This window comes from Haematobia irritans, chromosome 5 (assembly GCF_050003625.1).
Source record: "Haematobia irritans isolate KBUSLIRL chromosome 5, ASM5000362v1, whole genome shotgun sequence".
Classification (NCBI taxonomy): Eukaryota; Metazoa; Arthropoda; class Insecta; order Diptera; family Muscidae; genus Haematobia; species Haematobia irritans.
The window spans coordinates 57,313,672-57,333,422 of record NC_134401.1 but is presented as its reverse complement, the minus strand read 5'-3'; the positions used below and the strand labels follow the sequence as shown (position 1 = coordinate 57,333,422).

The window sequence follows — 19,751 nt, the reverse complement described above, 5'->3', positions numbered from 1 at the left end:
TTGATAGCAGTATACCTATTCATTAAGGAAAATTGTAAGGATTGATTGGTAAATAAAGGAATTCAAATGTGTATAAGTTGTGTATCGTATCCGAGGTCCTATGATTATGATTCTTCGTTAAGTCTGGAATACTTCCATAAAGTCATAAGATCCCTTCCAACTACTTAATAAGCAGTGATGACAGCCCTTGGCTTACATAATTAACATAATTATTATTATCCTCGACCATAGGATGGGCAGTGTACTCAATTTGTCATTCCGTTTGGGTTGGTGTGAAATTTTAAGTCGATCTAGGGATGTTCGTCCATCTGTGTAAATCATGCTTACTTGCAAACAAAATAAGTTATCGACTTGAAACTTGTCACAAGTACCTGTAGTAGTCATGTAGATCGGACATTAATGAAAACGGACCATATCGAATCAATGTTTCGGTGTAAAAATTATATGTTTGTAACTTAAATTATTAGCACATTATATATAAGTGCTGTCATATAATGTTCATGAACTAGTATGACATGTTTGAGACCTATATGTATGTTAATTTGTTAGAACATATTATATCAGGGTGCAAACATATATTAATTTAAAAATTTCATATAAACATGCATATGTTTAGAAACGTCATAGAGCAAGAGAGAATATAGAAAAAAAAATAAAGACGGCGAAAAATATTAAATGTTTAAATCTAAACATTAGACTTAAACGAGTCGGGCTATGACTAAGTCGACATTTTACTACGAAGAAAAAAAAAATAAAATAGTGGAGAGCATTAAAAATTAACGAAAAGGTTTATTTAAAAAATAAAGAAAGGAATTAGCTATTTGAGGCCCTAAAAAAGATATGCTTAGGGTGAAACTTAATACGTTTGCACAGTACAAGCAATTTTTTGTTTGAACAAATTCTGAAAATATATGTTTTTTTTTTTACTTCCGGGAAGCACATTCTTCATACGATTCATTTGAAATTTGGTACATGATGTTATTATATGTCCTCATAATTATAAATAGGCTCCATATAAACTGATCCCTAGGGGTGCCTTCTGGGGTCTCATGGAGGGACAAATTTTTGCCGATATTGTTGAAAATATGTGTGTGGTGGTATGTCTAACAACCATAGAAAAATTTAGCATAGTGTAATAAATATATAGAGACTCCGTATAAACGGACTCCCTGGAGCCTCATGAAGGAACAAATTTCATCTGATCCGGTTAAGATTTGGCCCTCTAATTGCCATACGAAAATTGGTACTACAACCCAGATTGCGGATGACAGTCTTTAGTAGAACTTTGAAAAGGAATTCATAGTGGAGGAAATATAAGATTCGGCCTGGCCGAACTTTCGACCTTATATACGTGTTGAAATCAAAAATTGAAGCATATAAAAAAACTTTATTTATTAAAACTTAAAACAATAAAGAGTTCTACATATATCGGGATAACATATTCATAGGTTCAATTGGTCGCCAATCTCTTTTGCTTAAGGTAGGTACTTTCTGCAAAAATAAAAGAAATTATAATTTTAGAAATTATTTTATAAACATTATTTTATAATAATTTAGTAATAAATTTATTGTTAAATAATTAGGTAGACTAAAAAAGTTTACTTGGATCCAAAGATTTTGACCTTTTTTGGTATTGATCCCGAGCCAAAAATGCAGCTTCTTTATACTACAGATGATATTTTTAGGGATCTATTTAGCATGCAGATCTCATTTATAAAACTTTCATGATCTTTTTTTTAGGTATATAGTAATAAAGCTATTCACCTACAAACAAATGCCACTTAAAAAAATCGAAATTATACGGATACTTTAAAGTAAAAGATACGAAAGTAAAAAATACCAAAGATACGAAATCCTTCAAATTAGTCTTAGCCTATATTTGAAGGTTTTATTAATCTTAAATCTAAAAATTCAATATTTTAGTTATTTTGAGGACTATTTCTTTAACTCAAGAAGAAACACATTTCTTTATTTTAAGGAAAATTAGCCATAGTTCATATACGACTTTAAGGGAGGAAAAAAAATTTTTTAAATTTGTGTCCTAAATTTAATAAATATAATTGTTGAAGCAAATATTAGAATCTTTCTATTAATTAGAAGTTAATTATTTAAAAGAAATTTGTCCTTAATATTGTGTAAATTGGGCGTCCTAAAATGTATGTTGCATAATCTTTAATACCATGTAAATATCTTTTTCAGAGTAAGAATTAAATAATAAGTACGATTAAGATAATAAATTACAATATTTTTGAATCTAAATCACTTCATTCTTGTCGAGTATGAAATGAAAGTTCATTTAATGTGTGTTCCTGGCCATAGGAACGTTCAAAGCAATGCACTGAAAAAAATATGGAAGATTATGACGGCGACCGGACATATCCCCCAACGGACATTTCGCCCAAAATGATTTTTGGGCGTTATGACCTTCAATGGGGCGGTCACATCGCCCAATTTTAGTTTGGGTTTTATGTCCTCCCTCATCGCGGTCATATGTCCCAAAAAATAGGCGGTCAAAACGCCCAATATTTTATGGGGAAAATAATGTCGGAATACAAATCAAAAACTGTCCTAAATGAAGTAGTTTTGATCCCCAATTTTGGTTAACTAAATACGTACGGTATTTAATTCAAAATGCCGTAACTAGAAAGACAGTGCAGATCTCGTGGTCTATAAGAAAATTAAGGAGAAAATGGTACAAAACGCTCCACAAAGCCCCCAAGAACTCATTGCACTATTTGCCAAATCAGAACATATGAGTGAATAATAAATGTGCGAAAGTGTGCCGGAAAAGATATTTTACCAAACCACTATTATGGAAGCCGATTTGGCATACAGTCTCTTTGTGTTCCTGAAATAATGAATAATATGGATGATGGAGATGCTATTGTTTTATTGATGTCCCTTTTTCGGTCGTTCCATTTTATCTTATGGGTACAAGAAATTACTAATATTTACGAAGGTTACAAACGACATGTCAGTATAACTGTGTTCATTTTTTAAATCAAGTTAATAAAACGAAAGATGCAAGAACTTGAGGACAAACTGAATGTGATGAATTTAACATAAAGCCCAAACTAAAATTGGGCGATGTGACCGCCCCAGTGGAGGTCATAACGCCCAAAAATCATTTTGGGCGAAATGTCCGTTGGGGGATATGTCCGGTCGCCTTACAATACATTTCGAGTCCTGAAATTTAGGTGTCATAATCGGCGACCGGACATATCCCCCAACGGACATTTGAACAGTTGTTGCACTGAATTTGCATCACTTCTTAAGGTGCTCGAACTCAGAGTTATGGATGTGAATTAAAAAAAAAACTTGTAATATATTGCCAAATAAAAAATTTTTATAATTTTTTATGATTATTAATGCATTTTAATGCAACACTTGTCTGAAACGTTTGACCTCAAATATTTTAAAAATGCCCAACTTTTTTAGATTAGTTTTTGCATTTTTTCGCCAACATTTTAATAATATTTGGCTCGAAATCAATACCAAAATTTTTAAGGGAAGGTCCAAATCTTTGGATTTAACTAAACTGTTTTTTTTTTAATGTACGGACTTTTTATGAGGAATCGAATAAATATAAATATATAAATGTACTAATAGAAATGCAATGGCAAATCGCTTGGTAGTGGAGTACGTAAATGAAATGACTATTTCATGAATTGTCAAGATGTGGACGAAAATAATTCAGTCAGGTACTTAGTTTTATGGTATATATTTGGTTTATATTCCATAATGTATTTATATTCCATAATTTATACTGGTAAACTCCGAATTAACTCTTGTGTCGACTTAACCTTTGTTGTTGTTGTTGTAGCCCTTTGGAGTTGGTATTTTCGAGTTCTTCGGGAAATAAGCATACTCCAAATGGGGGTTTGCAGTCCTTGGACAGGGTTGAAAACCCTTTGTCCGCTCCGGGCCGTAGACCCGACTGCAACGAGGGCGGACTTAACCTTTGTTGTCCGCCCGTCTGTCCATCTATTTGATATTGGCTGGATAGGGATTACAAATTATTACTGACCTTTATTAATCTCCAACATATCCATTCGATCAGACAGACATAATTAGATAAGCACTATGGAAAATACTCTGAGAGTCTCTAACCAATATTTCACGCAGGAAACAACAGTGCCGCAAAATGAATTCATACTTATAAATAAAATTTTACTTATAACCAAGAATACCTGTTCATTAAATTCGCTCTTAAAAAATATATTTTTCAGATCCTCACTAACGTAAACACAAGTGACTTAAGATCGCTAACACTAGTTTACACTGAAAATGTACATTTGATGAGAGGTGACTTCTCTTATGTATTTTGATCTGCTAAATTTGAACAAAAAAAATGTTAAAAAATTTTTTATGGAACATTTTTTGAGATATCCTGTTATTTTTAGTTTTTCTTTTTTTTTCACTAAACAAATTATATCTAAAGTTAGAAATGTCCGATTATGCAAGAAAAGTATAAATCATTGAAAAAACGTTTCTCTTCATAGTCGTATAGATCATAATCTAACGTAAGTAATAAGACCAACTAGAAGAAAAATGACCGAAAAATGAAATGAAAGTTATAAGCAATTGAGTGAACAAATCCCATGACAATCCATGCAAATACGAGCCACTCACCCACAAAAAATGCATTTTTGTGTGGCCAAGTGGCATTTTTCTGTGGTTGGGTTGCTCATATTTGCATGATTTAACATCGGATTTGTTCACTCAAAGATTTATTCCAGTGACTCTAAATGTAATTTGTTTAGTGAAAAAAGAGCGAAAAACTAAAAATAGGCGAGATATCCCAAAAACTGTTCCATAAAAAAAATTAAATTTGTTTTTTTTTTTTTTTTAGCACCGGAAGTGGTGCAAAATTGACGCAGAAGCGATGAATTTAACATGGGCTTGTCATAGGACGGAAGTCCTCCATTTCAACAGCCGTTGCACTGAATTTGCATCACTTCTTTCGGTGTGATCCGAATTCAATATTTTGGATGTAAATTAAAAAATTCTGTGATATTTTGTCAAATAAATAATTTTTATAATTTTTTATAATTTTTAATGGATTCTAACGCTAGTCGGAAACGTTTGACTTCAAATATTTTCAAAAATTCACAATTTTTTCAGATTAAACTTAAAACAAAAAACAAAAAAAGTTAAAATTATCCATTAAAAATATGGAAAATGCATGTTATAAAAAATTGAAAGAAAGTAACTTCCTGTGTAGTTCAAATAAAGAACATCATTGGGAGTACATCTTTTTGAAGTGCTGTTAAAGTTGTGCCTTTGGAAGAACTTCCAAATTTTTTTGCTGGGTAAAAATAGCGAGATATCCCAAAAACTGTTCCATAAAAAAATTAAAATTGTTTTTTGTTTTTTAATTCAGCAGATCAAAATACATAAGAAACGTCACATCTCATCAAATGTACATGAAAAAATGTTATTTTGTTTACTAGTGTAATTTGTCATATACTTTTGATGTACCCTTCGACCTGGGTCATTTGGAACTGGAGAATTTATTGCGCCAATGTCACTTTTAATCAAGGCAAAATATTTTTTCTTCACTAACACATAGTAGTAAATATTAATTTCCTTTATTGCTTACTTAAGTTATTCTTCCTGATGCTGCAATTATAGGAAGATGCCACTTCTCCACATACTCCATTGCTCTAGCGTATCCTTTTATTTTAAGATTTTCAACAAGTTCCATATATCCGAATTCCATGATTGTCTCAAATCATGGGAATTTTTCCTCCTCCTCCTTCTTTCAATAAAAGGCGATTGTCCAAAAATATCACAACGTTTCACTTGGTGTTTGCTGTACGTGTAATACACGCAATGATGTCGTTTTGAGTACTAACTTCTGGGAGGGATTTCATTCAGTTTTTATGTTCATATTCCGACACATGGCCTTTCATGACAGTAGTGAACTTTTCGCATCCATTCATGTGGATAGAAAATATGCCGGAATTTTCTTAGCTGTCTACTCTAAGAAAATCCACTTGAGGCACGTCTGCCCGACAATTGTTTACTTTTTTGTTGGGATCAATCCATTTTTAAAAATAGAAGGCTGGTGGCCTGAATTGTGTATTCTGATTCGGTGTGAGGATAAGTTAATATTTTTAGAAAAACCATGGAATGCATTTGTACAACATACTTTTTATTTTAATAATCCGTTGAGTAAAAAAAAAAACATTATATTCAATTTAGATACCTACGTTACTACAAGAACTACTCAACTCTTTCAATTATGATTTAATCATATAGCTGCAGAAATAAATATAAAAGAAATTTCGTAGATTTGTACGTTTCACTTTTTTGTTGATTTTTCTCAGGAGAATACAGGCAAGTATTTGCGGAACAGCCACTTCAGTGAATTTGAGTTTTAATTTTTTCAATTTTCTAGAAGTCCAGGACACTTTTCTAAACCATATTTTAGAGGAGCTTTGTTTTGAAGGGATTGGACTAATCAAATCGAATAGAATCGCTTTATTGTTTTTCTAAATATCTGTTTTTTCCACTCTGATTGAGGTTTCCCCAAAACGTTTACTTTCCATTTTATTTATTTATTTCTTGTTGTTGTTGTTATTCGGAGCCAAGTCAGAACTATACGACGAATCACCCATCAAATTGATGTTTGCTTGAGCAAATGGTTGAGAGCTCGTGTTGCCGTTGTGATGACTGATCGGTCTTCGGCGGTTGGTTAACCTGATTTCTTGGTAGACAACGACATGTCCAGTTTTTCCGAAGAAGCAAGCGAACATTACCTAGGAAGTGCTTCGTGCAGGCTTTGCCCAAATAAATTTGACAAATATACGTTTCCTCTGTTGGTTAAGCTACTCTTGTAGATTAGTCTGATATAAAAACAACAAAAATATTATAAAAATAATTTATTTGGCAAAATATCACAAACTTTTTAAATTCAAAACCAAAACACTGAATTCGAATCACACCTTAAATAGTGACAGTGTAATGGCTGTTGAAATGGCGGACATCCATCTTATGACAAGCCTATGTTAAAATCCTCGCTTCTGCGTCAATTCCGGACGTATTTATGGAGCACTTTTCATTATGGACTGATTTTGACAATTTTTTTGTTATATTTAGCTCACTTTACGCCACGTGGTATACAGTAATCCCTCGATTTACGTCGTCTCGGTTTACGTTGTTTCGATTTACGTCGTCAAATTTTTTGTTCCATTAAACTTCGATTTACGTCGCAATTCCATTTACGTCGTCGATTTGTTTGCCAACTTTATCAGAAACGCCTTCCATACGTAAAATATGTATCAACGATGATGACATCGAAACATTTTTTTCTGAAATTCTTACCGAAATTACTGAATTACCTTTATTTTTGAAGTTTTTTTATTATGTACACGCACATACATACATAAGTGGACTTAGGAGTAAGTAAGAGCAATTGTTAATTCGGTTTACGTCGTTTCGACTAACGTCGTCAAATTCCGGAACCAATCACGACGTAAATCGAGGGATTACTGTACAATTTAAGGACATCAGAACTAAAAGAAGTCTTTCAAAAATTCTAGAATCATATCTATGTATTCTTTCTATATCTAATACAATATTTTTCAAAATTATACAAGGTCAACAATCGAGTATTCAATATTTTCCGACTTTTTCCAGATTTGGAAAATTCGATTTGCCGACTTTACCACTTTTTAAAAATTAGTACGAGTCGAATTTCGACCTTCCAATAAAAATTCTATGTTTTCTTCGTCTTAGATTTTTGTCGCTATAAAAAATCGATGGGTCCATTTTGACCACCATCGAAAGTCGATTTTCAAGAGTTTACCAAAAAGTGGATTTTTCGTCGCCAGAATTTTATTTTGTCAAAATTTTATTTCCATAGAACATTTTGTCAAAATTTTATTTCCATAAAAAATTTTGTCAACATTTTATTTCTATAGAAATTTTTGTAAAAATTTTATTCTACAGAAATTTTTATACCCTTCACCACTACTGTGGTACAGGGTATAATAAGTTTATGCATTTGTATGTAACGCCAAGAAGGAAAAGTCTGAGGACCCATCGTTTAGTATACCGATCATCTTAGAATTAAATTCTGAGTCGATTTAGCGATGTCCGTCTTTCTGTCTGTCTATCCGTCTGTCTGTATATGTAATTTTGTGCACAAAGTACAGTTCGCAGTTTAAGTCCGATCGTTCTCAAATTTGGCACAGAGTTCTACTTTGGCACAAAGACAATCGCTATTGATTTTGGAAAAAATAGGTTCAGATTTAGACATAGCTGCCATATATATTTATCACCGATCTGGTCATAATTGACGTATTTACCCAGCAAAAACTAGGTAACCACATCTCATTACAATTGGCATTACCAGGAGTGAAGCTGTCATTACACGTTGCATTACATTGCGGTGAGTTATAATGGCTTACTTGTATTGACAAAAATAAATATAATGCCTAATAATTTTCGAATTGTTATTCTCAAATTTATAGGCAGTTGGCTTAATAAAATAGGATTGAAAGGCTTGAATACTTCTTAGTACGAATGAACTGAAATATTTTTCTATGCTAAGTGTTATTCGTATGTATGATAAGCTTTCTATAATAAAGAAAGTCAGAGTTATCATTTTATAAGAAATTTTACTAAATTTGGTTTTAGTTTTAGTTCGGTTTTTGTTCATTTTTACGAATGCTTTGTTGTCAGTTAATAAAATTTTCTTGTTCAGTAGTAAATTCTTATACCCCGCGAAGAAAACAGTATTAGTAAAATGCCATGCCTTATTCTAGTTAATGAACTATTCCTAACTGCTTTCAGTTTAGGATTTTTTTTACTGAAGCAAGTAAATTTTGTTATTTCACACAATAACACTAGTTTACAAAAAAAAAATAAAAAATTCGTGTACTCTTAATGAAAGGCAACTGAATTCGAAAAAAATTCAAAAATTTTTTTTTATGGAACGTCATTTTTCGGTCGGTTTTCCTCTAGTTGATCTTATTACTTACGTTAGAGTATCATACATACGATCATGAACTTCTCTTCCAGACGTTTTTTCAATGGTTTATACTTTTCTGGGGGAAAAGGTCCTTTGTAAATTTTTTGAAAATTTGGCTTTAGGCATCGATTTGAATTTTTGAACCACTTAACTGATCACAGATCCAATTATACACGATTATTCGTCATCTTAATACCTTTCATTTAAGAAACAACAACGATATAATCAGACATTTTTAACTCGAGATATAATTTGTTTAGAGAGAAAAGAGCGAACAAATAAAAAGAACAGGATATCTCAAAAACTGCTCCATAGAAAATTTTTAAACATTTTTTTTCGAGTTCAGCAGATCAAAATACATAAGAAAAGTCGACTCTCATCAAGTGTACATTTTCAGTGTAAGCTAGTGTAATTTAACTTAATGCAAATAAAATGGCTAATCTAAATTGATGAATATTTTTTCCTTTAAATTGATGAATATTTTTTCCTTTCGAAGGCAATTTTTTCTGGGTGTAGTGCTCCTATTACAGCATTACTCGCCATATTTTGATCCATTGTAAACGGTGATAGAAATCAATATTTTCGTGATTTGGTTGCCTGAGACAATAAGTGTATTTTACAAGCTTTGGTGTATCTACGAATAAGTGATTATATATTAGGTTATTATATTCTTTAAAAGCACTACTTGTTTTATGGCCGAAAGTATGCCTGGGGAGAAGTACTTTCCTCCTAGGACATGCGTATGTAAATGTAATCCGGAGCGATGCCAATTAATATGTGGTTATTATTTTTTAAAATGGCTTACCTACAAGATTACGGGGTAATGAGAGTTTTTGCTGGGTATCAACGCATTTTCTTAAAATTTCGCAAGGCCGAATATTTGGGGGCTCTCGTAAAATATACAAAATATATGCCAAATCGGTCCAGATTTAGATATAGCTCCCATATATATCTTTCGTACGATTTGCACTTATATAGCCTCAAAAGCCAGAGTTTTGTCCTGATTTGCTTGAAATTTTGCAAACGGAGTACGTTCAATAGTATCGTTAATTGTGCCAAATTTAGTTGAAATCGGTTCAGATTTAGATATAGCTCCCATATATATCTTTCGCCCGATATGGACTTTTATGGCCTCAAATGCCAGAGTTTTGCCTTCAGTTGCTTGAAATTTTGCACAAGGAGTACGTTTAATAGTATTGTTAAGTGTGCTAAATTTGGTTAAAATCAGTTCCGATTTATATATAGCTCCCATATATATTTTTCGTCCGATTTGGATTTATAAGGCCTCAAAAGCCAGAGTTCTGCCCTGATTTGTTTGAAATTTTGCACAAGGAGTACGTTTTATAGTATCTTTAATTGTGGCAAATTTTGTTGAAATCAGTTCAGATTTAAATAGAGCTCCCATATATATCTTTCGCCCGATATGGACTTATATGGCCCCAGAGGCCAGAGCTTTACCCTAATTTGCTTGAAATGTTGCACTATAAATACAATTAGTAGTGTTGTCAAGTGTGGTAAATTGTATTGAAATCGTTTCAGATTTCGATATATTTAGCTCCCATATATATCAAAACTTTTACTCTGATTTACGTGAAATTTTGCAGAGTGAGTAGAACTGAACTTGAAACTTTGCACAGGGAGTAGAATTAAGGTTCTGGATATGCGTGCTAATTTTGATTGAAATCGGTTCAGATTTCGATATAGCTTCCATATAAAGGGTGATTCTTTTGAGGTTAGGATTTTCATGCATTAGTATTTGACAGATCACGTGGGATTTCAGACATGGTGTCAAAGAGAAAGATGCTCAGTATGCTTTGACATTTCATCATGAATAGACTTACGATCTGCCACAACGTCGAATTTTCAGTGAATGGGCCCTAGAAAAGTTGGCAGAAAATCCGCTTTTTTATCGACAAATTTTGTTCAGCGATGAGGCTCATTTCTGGTTGAATGGCTACGTAAATAAGCAAAATTGCCGCATTTTGAGTGAAGAGCAACCAGAAGCCGTTCAAGAACTGCCCATGCATCCCGAAAAATGCACTGTTTGGTGTGGTTTGTACGCTGGTGGAATCATTGGACCGTATTTTTTCAAAGATGCTGTTGGACGCAACGTTACGGTGAATGGCGATCGCTATCGTTCGATGCTAACAAACTTTTTGTTGCCAAAAATGGAAGAACTGAACTTGGTTGACATGTGGTTTCAACAAGATGGCGCTACATGCCACACAGCTCGCGATTCTATGGCCATTTTGAGGGAAAACTTCGGAGAACAATTCATCTCAAGAAATGGACCGGTAAGTTGGCCACCAAGATCATGCGATTTGACGCCTTTAGACTATTTTTTGTGGGGCTACGTCAAGTCTAAAGTCTACAGAAATAAGCCAGCAACTATTCCAGCTTTGGAAGACAACATTTCCGAAGAAATTCGGGCTATTCCGGCCGAAATGCTCGAAAAAGTTGCCCAAAATTGGACTTTCCGAATGGACCACCTAAGACGCAGCCGCGGTCAACATTTAAATGAAATTATCTTCAAAAAGTAAATGTCATGGACCAATCTAACGTTTCAAATAAAGAACCGATGAGATTTTGCAAATTTTATGCGTTTTTTTTAAAAAAAAAGTTATCAAGCTCTTAACAAATCACCCTTTATATGTTTTTCCGATTTATGCAAAACTGGCCGAAATACCCATATTTTCCTTATCAAGTCGCCACTGCTAAGTCGAAAACTTATCAAAATGACTTAAATTTTCCTATTACTCTAATACACATCTATCGACCGATAAATCATAAATACAGATTCGTGAAGTTGCCTCAAAATTGGTTCAGATTTAAATATTTCCCATATTTTTTAGTAACATTGTGCTTCATCATAGGACATTAGCCGATTTAAATTTTAATTCTAGAGATTGTGTAGAAGTACAAAAAATTGTTTCCAAATCGGTTAAAATATAAATATTTGTATATGGGAATATAAACCTTCATGAAGAAGTTAAGATGGTAACACAAATTGTGGTCTACAAAGTGGTGAAGGGTATAATAAGTCGGCCCCGGCCAAACATCTACCAAAACATCAAGAATTCTACCAATCTACCATACAGTAAAAAATGGATCATTTTTGGTCGAATTCTACCATATGTGGTTGCATAATAATCCTTGATTGCATAATAATCTGGGCTATAATTCTTAAAAAAAGAACTGGATAACGAATATGTATTCCAAGTTGCTTTCTTTTCTAAATCGTTAATCTGAAAGGTTTATTCCAATGACAGTTCATTTTATTGTTCGCCAGTTTACAAAGTTATTTTGATAAATTGCCTTCCGAAATAAAGTTTTTCGTGATGGAATTCAAGCGTGGTAGGTTAGGTTATGTGGCAGCCCGATGTATCAGGCTCACTTAGACTATTCAGTCCATTGTGATACCTGAGGTGGGAAATCCACCGCTGAAAAACTTTTTGGTGTTCGGTCATAGCAGGAATCGAACCCACGACCTTGTAAAATTCTCCCAAACAATATTGTGCTCAATATTTATTTATAAATTTATAATCATAATGAATTATGAAAATAAACAGGTAATATAGGTGCTAACAACATAGGTTTTCGACCTGAATGCTCAAAATTTTGTTTCTGCCCAATTGTATATTCCCCGACATCTTTCTCACTTCCACGAGATTTTTTAGTTCTTAGCACCTTTTTCTGTAATACAAACATTGTAGAAGAAATTATTCAATTGTATAATTTTTTTTATTTTAATTTTACCTTTTGCCGGACGGGGATTCGAACAGCGGACCACACAGTTTGTAAGGATCAAAGAAGTAGCTGATCAATTGCCCAAGGAAAATAAAATGTTAATTTTGTAATAACAAGCAACAACCACCAACTTAATTCAATATCGCTCCCTGTTAAATAGCGCTCCAAGCTACTAAACACATATATGTTTATAGGCTATTTCTAAATTAATATATGTTTGCATTCAAGCATATTATATTTACAAACATTTTATGTACCAAACATAATATGTTCTAACATATTAACATATATGTCCCAAACATGTTATGCTAGTTTATGAACATTATATGGTTGCACTCAAAAATATTGTGTTTAAAAATTTGTGTTCCAAACATATAATATTTATAGCCAAGCATATGAAAAACAGTCTTTTTCAACCGTGCAGTTACCGAATTTAGGTTCCTCCGATGAGAAGCCATTCCAAATTGTGTGGTTTGTGAACAAACAAAATGATCGGGTCAAAGAGGTCAGCTGAAAATTTACACCAGTGATGTAAATATTGTGGTCCGCAGTAACGGCCGATGGTCATTAGTATGGGGGTATACTAACTTTGTCTGAGTGACATTTCTGAGTGTTTCAAAGCTTCTCTAAGTGGTTTCACCGCAATGAAATCGCAGTCGTGCATCACTCAGTGATAAGAAAGAAGTTCACCACTGTAGTATCACAATGGAAATAGTTTAAGTGAGCCAAAATATCGGGTTGCCATTATACCCAACCTAATGTAACTTTATCATTCCGTTTGTAACATATCGAAATATTGATCTCAGATCTAGTAACCTAGCGATTTGACTTCCGGAGCGTCTTGGAAGAGCAAATTTCATCTGATCCTGTTGACGTCCATAATAGAACTGTGTATGCAATCCATGGTAGAGGATACATAAGATTCGGCCTAGTCGAATTTTCGGCTATATATACCGTTTCTAATTCATCATTATTTCCCATATGGAACGTGGTCCCTTTTGCTATCATTCATTTTTAATTTTTTTTACGCTGTTTACTGATCTTTAATAATGTCGATTAACATAATTTTGCTCTTCGACAACTTTATAGTTCTTTGTGCCCTACAATTGCACTTACAATTATCCCCCAAACTGTTGTACGAAAAACATTTTTTCTTTCATTGTTTGGTTTTGTTTTATTAAAATAGAATATTCATGAACAATTAGACTCTATATATTTAATTATTTAAGATCAGGATTTGTAGTACCATCTCTATCACATATGTATCCAATGTTGATTTTGATCACCAATCAACATTGGACGATGATTGCCATTATCACTATGAATTGGTTGAATCCTCCTAGAGAGGTGTACGAAAGTATTCTGAAATTAAAACGAAAATATAAATATATAAGATGGATTGAATAGCGTTTCAATTTTACTAAAGAGGAAATGAATATATATGATCTCGTTAATTTTTTAATAATACAAAATAAAATAAAATAACTAAATTCTGAATTTGAGTTTAACAATAACCTTTAAATAAAATTTTTGATTATGATTAACAAGATAATCTACTTCAATGAATCCTTATATCTCATGAACTACATCCAATTGCTAGATTCAAAAGAGGTAAATATCTAATTCTAGAATGTTTAAGAAACTTTCCACTAAACGGCAGCTTTTTTTCTACACCGTATATCTTTGAAGCTTCTCGTCATACATTAATCATAATATTTATGTACCATAAAACTCTTTTATACCTAATTTTCATGATAAAAGTGTCGAAAGGATATTGTTTGCATTTCGTATAATTTCCAAAATATTTAATTTCCTTACCTTTGTTTTAACTTCATTGAAAATACAAAATGTTTGCGCTAAACGATTTCCTCTAGATAACCAAACAAATGATTATGTATCCTCAAACAAAACCAATTTGATATGTCAACTTCAACCTCAAAATTGCTTCTTTCACAAGATCCAGAACTTCATCTGTAACACTTCTCACATCAACGAATTTTTGTATACTGAAGCATCTTAGGAGCATTCATTCCATTTATACAAAAATTTTCTCACATGTGCACATTGCATTTCTCCGTTGCATTGATCTGTCCATGCATGTGGGTGAGATCTCAATGGATGTTGTTAACATGTGTTTCTTATTTACGATGCCCTGTGGGGTAGACTTCAATGAGATCCCTTGCATTACGTACATATGTGAAAAAATAAATCCAGAATGCATTCTTGGTAAACATTGTTAGTTTACAAGAGCAATATGTATATATTTTTAGAGGCATGCATGGATAAAAGGAATTTTTGAGAGATAGAATAAGACAAACCTCTCACTAAAAATGTTGGAGGGGTGTCCAAGCCAATAACATAATAATTTTTATTTTAATTTTGCAACAAATTTTACCACATACAGTCGAAGCTCGGTTTAACGAACGATATATTGTCAGGCTCTTTCGTTATTTAGAAAAATTCGTTAAATCGAACGGGAATATTAAATGTTAACTTTTATTGAAAATCGTAGTTTTTTACCAGATGAGTAAAAATTCATAATCGTTTGAAAAAATTAAAGCACAGAGATACTTAAAAAATAATATTTAAAATAATCCTGATGAACTTGATATATCTAGGTTAAATTAGATTGAAAAGAGGATCCAAGATTCGCTGTCGTATGGGGGCCTATATATACCCATGTCATAATTTGTGTGCTCTTAACTTCTTAGACGAATTGCATAATTTGTTTCCAGTCCCCGGTTTCAAGATGGGCCAGGCATAGGTAGTATTCATAGTAACATCTTCCTAAAACGTCCTACATACACCATTACTCTGCTGCTCCTGCCGGCATAGATGTAAATACTTTCAACGCTAGATTGCCGTTTCGACCAAGCACCAAAAAAGTTTTTCAGGGGTAGTTTATCCCTCTCACTAATGATGTTGACATTCCTGTTTATTTTATAGTTTCTCTTCAGCTATAAGACGGAGGTTCCTTGTTATTGAGCTAAATATAGAATCGGGTAGCACTCATTATAAAGAGAAAAATTCACCACTTGTCCAACTGGCAATTCTACGAAATATGCCACTAACGGACCTATCACAGGACTAGTACCAGTGCTCGTGTTTGTCGTAGTTTTTAAATTTTCATATACTTTATTGATTTCTATACTCTCATTCTTTTAAAATTTTATTTGATCTAGACATTTACCTATGGGCCAACATAGTCCAAAAGTTTTTCTTTCTGGTGCACTTTGGATGATCCAAATAATTCCGGTACCTAAGGGTTTGTCCCAGACTGGTTCATGAGGACCTGTCTAGTCCTACTAAGTTCTCCCAGGTCATGTAGTTTGAAATGAGTCCAATCCGTGGCCTGCAGTGTAAATTTATCCCCGTCAATGACAAACCCGTGTTGAAGTGACCGGTCCCTTCCATACGTTTCGGCCAGAACTGGAACTGGTCTATTCACACCAGGGAGTAGTCCTGCACCGGCTCTGTTGTAGATACATTTCCCGTAGCGAAGCTGCGGGACCAGTTACCCGGCGGGACCAGTTACCCGGCCATTGAATATGTGTTTTCAAACATTTTAATGGAATTTAAATATCTTGGGAATGCCGTACTTGGTGGACATTTCCTAAGGACTTAAGCCATTCTCACAATCGTCAAATATTGCTGATTTTTTGTTGTTTATTTTCTTAAGATTAAAAGCCTTTTCGTTAAATCGAACGTAAATTTTGTTCAATTGTTCGTTATTTAGAATACTCAATGTTAAGAATTTTGACATTCGTTAAATTGGATTTTCGCTAAATGGGATATTCGTTAAACAGAGCTTCGACTGTATTTGGAAATCCTTTTAATACGATTTTTACCTCTAATACGACTTTACCAACTTTTTAGGTCGCATCTCATCAAATGTACATGAAAAAAAATATTTTGTAAACTAATGTAATTTTCACGATTTATATATATATTATATATATATATATATATATATATATATATATATATATATATATATATATATATATATATATATATATATATATATATATATATATATATATATATATATATATAACAAGTTGGCTGATAAGTCCGTTCTGACACATAGATTGCGTCGCTAGTATTAAATGCAGGGCTGTGGAGTCGGAGTCGGAGTCTTGGAGTCGGAGTCTGAAGATTTTGCTGGAGTCGGAGTCGGAGTTGTAAAAATTTTGCTCGACTCCGACTCCGGCTAAACCAAATTTATCACTTCACATTTTTTGTAGCTAAGCTAGTTTTTACGCAAATTAGTTTCTATTGCGTTATTCATTAGATCAATGTACAGCATGCTTGTAAATGAAAATCATCTTCCAATTACGACTATCTTTTTATGTTTCCTAGAATGTTTGACTAGCAGATGGGCTGGATCGATCCATTTTAATGCCCATATCAATTTATTTGAAATATTTCGAACAATCGAAATTATTTTTTTTTAATTTTATTTTAAGGCCATATACATATGTGGTATATTGACAGAAAAAATTTTCAAAGTTGTTTTTTATAGAAAATTTTGTCAAAATGTTATTTCTATAAAAAGTTTTGTCAAAATTTTATTTCTATAGCAAATTTTGTCAAAATTTTATTTCTATAAAAAATTTATTCGAAATTTTATTACTATAGAAATATTTTTCCCTATAGAAAATTTAGTCAAAATTATATTTCTATAGAAAATTGAGTCGAAATTTTGTTTCTATGGAATATTTTGCAAAATTTTATTTCTATAGAAAATTCTGCAAAATTTGGTTTGTTACACAAAAGTTTTTCAAAATTTTATTTTTATTGATAACTTTATTTCTACAAATTTAAGTTAAAATTTTATTTCTATAGAAAATTTTTCCAAAATTTTATAGTAATAGACTTTTTTATTAGAAAAATTGGTCAAAATGTTGTTTCTATAGAATATTTTGCCAAATTTTATTTCTATAGAAAATTTTGCAAAATTTTGTTTGTTAAACAAAAATTTTTTCAAAATTTTATTTCTATTGATAATTTAATTTTATAAAAATTTAAGTCAAAATTTTATTTCTATAGAAAATATTGCCAAAATTTCATAGTAATAGATTTTTTTATTAGAAAATTTGGTCAAAATTTTATTTCTATAGAAAATTCTGTCAAAATGTTAATTCTATAGAAAATTTAGTCAAAATTTTATTTCTATAGAAAATTTGGTCGAAATTTTGTTTCTGTAGAATATTTTGCGGAATTTTATTTACTACATAAAAATCTTTCTAAAATTGTATTTTTATTGATAATTTTTTCAAAATTTTATTTCTATAAGAAAAAATTGTCAAATTTTATTTCTATAGCAAATTTTCTCAATTTTTTTTCTTACTGATGCTCACTGATACTCACTGCTATAAAAAATGTATTCAAAATTTTATTAATATACAAATATTTTTTTCTATATAAAATTCAGTCAAAATTTTGTTTCTATAGAATATTTTTGTTTGCTACACAATTTTTTGTTTGCTACACAATTTTTTTTTAAATTGTATTTCTATTGATAATTTTTTCAAACTTTTATTTCTATAAAAAATTTTGCCAAATTTTATTTCTATAATAATTTAATTCAAAATGTTATTTCTATATATTTGGTCAAAATTTGATTTCTATAAAAAATTTTGCCAAAATTTTATTTCTATAGAAAATTTAGTCAAAATTTTGTTTCTGTAGAAAATTTTGCAAAATTTTATTTACTAGACAAACATTTTTCCAAAATTGTAGGCTCACTGATACTCACTGCTAAGTCGAAAACTTGTAGAAATGACTCAAATTTTCAAATTTTTCAATGAATGAATCATAATTGCATTTTTGCGAAATTCTCTAAATAATTATAAATATTTCCAAGTATTGCCCGAGATTTTGTAGAAGTCTGATTTGAGATTTTATCAAAATGTAGATCTAAATACAAAGTTGTGCAGAGTATATTACAATCGGCCCGCCCGACTTTAGACTTTCCTTGCATTTTTATTTTTTGTTAAAATTGTGTTACATCCCATAACATCCCATAACGTTAGATTTAAATTTTAAGTACATAGATTTTGTAGAAGTATACACAATTTTGTCTAAATCGATTCAGATTCAAATTCATGCATATGGGAATATAAACCTTTATATAGCTTGCAACAAATTTAAAGGATTTGAGATAGTATCAATAATTTTGGTCCACAAATACATATACTGTTGGTATCTTCTCATATTATGATGGGTAATTATATCATTATTTTATTTATTAGACATTGCCCTAAATTTGAAATATAGAGTTCAATTGGCATCTAATGCGAAATTAAGACCTTTTTTTTGCACACATAAATAAATACGATACTTTATATCGATCCACTTACGGTACCCCCACAATAGAACTACAAATTAGTGGTATTAAAATAAGATTTAGTTATATTACCCGGAGTCGACCCCGGAGTCGGAGTCGAGCTGATGAAAAATGCTCGAGTCGGAGTCGAGCAAAATTGGCTCGACTCCACAGCCCTGATTAAATGCATATTATTTTTATATATGTAGTACCAACCATCAAATGATTCGTGTCAAAATTTAACGTCTGTAAGTCAATTAGTTTGTGGGATAGAGCGTCTTTTGTGAAGCAACTTTTGTTATTGTGAAAAAAATGGAAAAAAGGAATTTCGTGTTTTGGTAAAATACTGTTTTCTGAAGGGAAAAAATACCGTGGAAGCAAAAACTTGGCTTGATAATGAATTTCCGGACTCTGCCCCAGGGAAATCAACAATAATTGATTGGTATGCTAAATTCAAGCGTGGTGAAATGAGCACGGAGTACGGTGAACGCAGTGGACGCCCGAAAGAGGTGGTTACCGACGAAAACATCAAAAAATCCACAAAATGATTTTGAATGACCGTAAAATGAAGTTGATCGAGATAGCAGAGGCCTTAAAGCTCACATTTGACCAAAAACAAGAACGTGTTGATGATTCTGAGCGGTGTTTGCAGCTGTTAACTCTTAATACACCCGATTTTTTCCGTCGATATGT

General features: G+C 32.0%; 2 long non-coding RNA genes across 2 annotated transcripts; both read right to left on the bottom strand.

Moving 5' to 3' along the window:
• Positions 1 to 1,367: 1,367 nt before the first annotated feature.
• Positions 1,368 to 5,904, bottom strand: LOC142241190 (uncharacterized). The gene is made up of 2 exons (XR_012723521.1): positions 5,603 to 5,904; positions 1,368 to 1,491 (listed from the first exon to the last, which is right to left on the bottom strand). It is a non-coding gene; the product is annotated as an uncharacterized LOC142241190 (long non-coding RNA).
• A 7,970-nt stretch (positions 5,905 to 13,874) lies between these two features.
• Positions 13,875 to 14,749, bottom strand: LOC142240857 (uncharacterized). Its single transcript, XR_012723409.1, has 2 exons — positions 14,546 to 14,749; positions 13,875 to 14,089 (listed from the first exon to the last, which is right to left on the bottom strand). It is a non-coding gene; the product is annotated as an uncharacterized LOC142240857 (long non-coding RNA).
• Positions 14,750 to 19,751: the final 5,002 nt, after the last annotated feature.